This window comes from Notolepis coatsorum, assembly GCF_963971535.1.
Source record: "Notolepis coatsorum genome assembly, chromosome: 11".
Taxonomy (NCBI): domain Eukaryota; kingdom Metazoa; phylum Chordata; class Actinopteri; order Aulopiformes; family Paralepididae; genus Notolepis; species Notolepis coatsorum.
Genome location: NC_140175.1, coordinates 90,174,446 through 90,180,174, shown reverse-complemented (window position 1 = coordinate 90,180,174; position 5,729 = coordinate 90,174,446).

Here is a 5,729-nt window from a genome sequence, read left to right as displayed (position 1 = left end):
GGCTTATAGAGCAACCTACCCCTAATTCAAAAAAACAAATTCAAAAAAGTTAGTTTTCAAAATATAACAAAAAGAAAATCACCAATAAAAAAAAAACGATCCAGAAAGAACAAAAAAAGTTCAAGTTTGCAAGATAAAACAAACAAACAAACAAACGAAAAATCAACAATCAACAAAAAAAAAGTTGTACAGTGTCCCCCACCCACCCCTCCTACCCAACCTACCCAACCCCCCCACCCCACCCACCCAACCACCTCCAATGTACAGTCCCCCCCCACCCCACCTACCCAACCTCCTCCAATGTACAGTTTCTACGTCAAATGTATATACACTCTTTTCTAGACTCTTTTTGTATCACAAACAGTTCTGTATTTGCAAATCTGGTATGTCATAAATGTATAGATGTAGCAGTACTGTCTATCTGTATGTCGTGTGTGTCATATATGTTATGAAATGGGGGACCCTGATGTAAACAAGACGAAACTCTTTCTCTGGTCTGCATCCCCTTAACAATTGTATGTATTGAGCTGTACACTGTACTGTACCCATTCTGCAATCTGTTAATAAAGTTTTCAATCAAACTCTATGTCACCATCTGTTGGTACAAACGTTTATGAGTGTATAATATGAGTGTTTAATATATGTTTATTTTTTTTTTTAAATCAAATCCACTCATTTATTTTGCTGCTATCTTTCATATACAGAGAGTTTATTGGGAAAAACTCACTTCATCGTACTTGGTCATTACACACATTATGCATGTATACACGTATGTGCTGTAATAGCCAATTTCATGTCTCTTCCCCTTTTCATATAGTTTATGACTATAGTTTATGACTGCTATCCTTAAGTGGCAGGTCTCTTACCCTGACAGGTATTTTCACGGCCCTTATCAATACACGTAAGTCATGTCCCACATTCCTACATGTGGGAGGAAACAGCAGTGTTCCTGTTGATTCTCTCCAAACGTGACAATCTGTCTTCAGACATAGTATAGTCTCATACTCTTCAACAGATAGAGCTGAAATATACCGGCCGTACTTACTGTCATTTCTGCAGGGTTTGGGTAAACGTTGCGGTGACATTGCTATTACATTCTACCCCATGTGTGTATTTGTCTATTTACACACCCTCAACGCAATGTCCATGTCTCGAAGATGTACACATGACTCCCTCTCTCCCTCTGGACAAAGGTGAAGGTCACTCTGTTTAGTTCACTTCCACGGGCACATAGGACTGGCACACGGAGACGGGGGAGGGGAGGTCTTGTGTTCTGTTCATCTCAGCTGAACAGACTGTCTCTGAAAGGTTAACCCTTTCACTGCCACACGACAAAGGGTTAACCCTTTCACTACCACACTACAGAAAGTGTGATAGTAAAGGGTTAACCTTCTGTATTGTGGTAGTGAAAGGGGTAACTATCAGCCTCAGCTTTAATCTTTGTTTCAACCTATCTCCACGTGTGCACACACACACACACACACACACACACACACACACACACACACACACACACACACACACACACACACGAGAGTAACACCCCTGCACAAAAAGGGCAGTAAATTAGACCCAGGCAACTACCGCCCTGTTTCTATCCTTACCTCCATCTCAAAAGTCATGGAAAAAATTGTATACGAACAGGTTGAAAAGTACCTCGCAGAAAAAAATCGAATCTACAAATTCCAATCTGGCTTCAGAACATCCCACTCCACTGACACATGTTTCAAGTTTCAAGTTTCAAGTTTCTTTAATAGTTGTCATACAGAAGTACAGAATACTTTTATACAAAATGCTTCTTACTGTTACGCTCCAGAGACTGTGCTAGACAAGATAAGTATCAAATAACATAGTATAGCATGTAAATTAGAAGTAGAAAATGAGGTCACAGTGTTCAGTATAGACATATGTACAATGTTCGATGCAGAATAGACGTAACTGAGTTACCATATAATATACAATACTATGCAGTGTACTAATATACAATACTATATAGTGCAAAGCAGAAATGGGATGAGGTACAATTTTAGGTACAATTTACAGTAAGGTGTACGAGTTGTAGTGCAAATCCTTTATCAATAAATATAAAGTGTGGGGAGTGGGTGCTACAGTGTGTTTGTTTAAAGTGAGTGTGTGCGTGTGGATGTGTGTGCTATGTGCGTTTGATGGTTGTTGTGTAGTGTTCATTGTTCGTTGAGCAGCCTGATGGCCTGGGGATAGAAGCTTCTTCTGAGTCTTTCTGTGCTCGCCTTGAGACTCCTGTATCGCTTGCCTGACCGCAGCAGTTCAAAGAGGCAGTTGTTCGGGTGACTGGAGTCCTTAATGATTCTCTTAGCCTTGCCCCTGCACCGCTTGTTGTAAATGTTCTGGAGGGTGGGGAGCCCCCCTCCAATTGTGCGTTCGGCTGAACGTGTCACTCTTTGTAGTCTGCTTCGGTCTTGTGCAGTGCTATTCCCAAACCAGGAGGTGATGTTGCCAGTCAGGATGCTCTCTATTGTACATGAGTAGAAGTTCTTAAGGATCTTCTGACTGACTTGGAACGTCCTTAGGCGCCTGAGGAAGTAGAGGCGTTGTCGTGCCTTCTTCACAACACTGTCAATGTGTGTGGTCCATGTCAAGTCCTCGGATATGTAGGCTCCGAGGTACTTAAAGCTGTTCACTCTCTCAACCGGTGCCCCGTCGATGCTGAGGGGGCTGTAGTCCTTGACCCCCGACCTCCTGAAGTGCACAATCATCTCCTTTGTTTTGCTGACGTTCAGGGAGAGGCTGTTTTCCTGGCACCATCCCGCCAGGACCTTGACCTCTTCCAGGTAGGCCCTCTCGTCGTTTGCAGAGATCAGGCCCACCACCACTGTGTCGTCAGCAAATTTGATGATTGTGTTGCTACTCCGCTGAGCCACACAGTCATGTGTGTACAGGGAGTAGAGGAGGGGACTCAGAACACAGCCCTGGGGGGCCCCTATGTTGAGGGTGATGGATGAGGAGTTGCAGTTGCCTGCTCTCACCACCTGGGGTCTGCCCGTCAGGAAGTCCAAGACCCACTGGCAGAGGTCATAGTTCAAGCCCAGGTCCCTGAGCTTGGCTATGAGTTTGGAGGGGACTATGGTATTGAATGCCGAGCTGTAGTCGATGAATAGCATTCTCTAACATGCCTTCTCTATTTAAACGACCACATCAAACAAGAGGTGGACGCGGGCAAATACTGCGGCATGGTCATGCTGGACCTACAAAAAGGCCTTCGACACTGTCAATCACACCATTCTGATTGACAAGCTAAAAGCAATTGGTTTTGATAGTCTATCAGTGAGCTGGATGCAATCCTACCTGGAGGGGAGAGAACAGATGGTGGAGGTAAACGGTACCCTATCCCCCCCCCCCTCACAGTGAGCTGTGGTGTTCCACAAGGAAGCATACTAGGACCGCTACTGTTCCTAATTTATGCAAATGACATGTCGTCAGCTTGTGACTGCAACTTGTTCCTGATTGCGGACGACTCAGCCCTGCTGGTCTCTGACAAGAACAAGTTACAGGTTGAAAAAACCCTCAGCTCGGAACTAGGCAAAATCTGCATATGGCTCGCTGATAACAAACTATCATTACACATGGGCAAAACAGAGTCCATTCTCTTCGGTTCAAATAACAAACTCAGCAAGACCGACGGCTTCTCAGTTACAGTGGGTGACAATATTGTCACAAGGAAAGAAGAAATTACCTACCTGGGTTCCATCCTAGAGGCAAATCTTTCCTGTGACAAAATGGCATCCAATGTAATAAAAAAAAGTCAACCAACAAACTCGATTCTTGTACCGGATCTCCTCTCTGGTAAACAAGAATACCCTGAAGACTCTGACAGGAGCACTCATTCAAGGGTACTACGACTATGCTTGCACCTCATGGTACCAAAGCACCTCAAAGGCGCTAAAAACAAAATTACAAACATCTCAAAACTAGCTGGTCAGACTACTGCTTGACCTTACTCCTAGAACCCACCTCACCCCTGCCCACTTTGACAACCTAGGATGGCTTAGAGTAGACGACAGAGTACAGCAACTTGCAATGGGCCTGGTCTACAAGATACACTACACCACTAAGGTACCCATGTACATGTCGAGGTACTTCCTAAAGGTCAGTGAATACCGTGGTTCACAACACCAGAGGGAGCTCGACAAATCATGTTAAACCCAGATTCGGCTCAAACAAGGGACTAAACACGTTTCGCAATTATGCCACATCAATGTGGAACGCCCTACCCAACGCTGTAAAGGAATGTGAATCACTACCCACTTTCAAAAACACTCTCAAAGAACACCTACGGGAGACTGCAATTCGAAACTGGCCCCTGTAAATGTCCTAACCCAACCCCCTCCAATGTACAGTAAATGACCATGTATGGTTTTGTAAATATTCCAATGTACAGTTTTGCTTGTACAGTTGTACAGTGTCCCCCACCCACCCCTCCTACCCAACCCACCCCCCCACCCCACCACCTCCAATGTACAGTCCCCCACGGCCCCCCAACCCCACCCCACCTACCCAACCTCCTCCAATGTACAGTCCCCCCCCACCCCACCTACCCAACCTCCTCCAATGTACAGTTTCTACGTCAAATGTATATACTCTCTTTTCTAGACTATTTTTGTATCACAAACAGTACTGTATTTGCAAATCTGGTATGTCATAAATGTATAGATGTAGCAGTACTGTCTATCTGTATGTCGTGTATGTCATATATGTTATGATGAATTGAAAATGGGGGACCCTGATGTAAACAAGACGAAAGTCTTTCTCTGGTCTGCATCCCCTTAACAATTGTATGTATTGAGCTGTACTGTACCCATTCTGCAATCTGTTAATAAAGTTTTCAATCAATCAATCACACACATACACATGGGGGCGACAGTGGATCAGGAGATAGAGCAGTTGTCTGGTAATATGGAGGTTCCCGGTTCGATCCCCACTCCTTCCGGGCAGCGTGTCTAAGTGTCCTTGAGCAAGACACTTGCATGGTTGGTGGTTGCCTCCGCCATCGGTGTGTAAATGTGTGAGTGAATGGGTAAAATGTGAGAAACAAATTGTAAAGCGCTTTAAAAAATACACACATATACAGTATACAATACCCTAATTTTCAGACCTGGGCATGTCATATCACTGGCCATAATGTCCTGGCTTTCCCCTTCACACTCATTGACAGAGGTTATTAAAGAGATGACTTACCTAGCTCTAACCTCCACACACAAACACACACCAAAGATATAACACTTCCAACCACCAACATTACCCTTTATTGGGCAAAGTGCTCAGACTGATGGAGGGAATGTGATGACACTTCAGAGCCTATAGGAGAGATTGAGCCAAGGCCTATGGCTCTTATAAAGGTGAAGTCTGCCCCCTTGTGATATAAATGATGTACAACACCAGTATCCTTAGAGAAATGGGCTATACTACATGTTTTTGTTTAGAACTCTTTTTTTGGCACATTGGCACACCTCTTTGTTTGGAGTTAATCATCCGCAATATTTCATTGCGCAATTCACTGCAGCCATTCAACAGTATGCGCAGTATGTTGAAGGTTAAATACATTAATCAGTGGTGGAAAGTAACTAAGTATGTCGACTCAAGTACTGTACTTAAGTACAATGTCAAGCTACTTGTACTTGACGTAACTATTTTCATTTTAGGGAACGTTATACTCTACTCCACTACATTTCAAAGGAAATATATAAGATTTT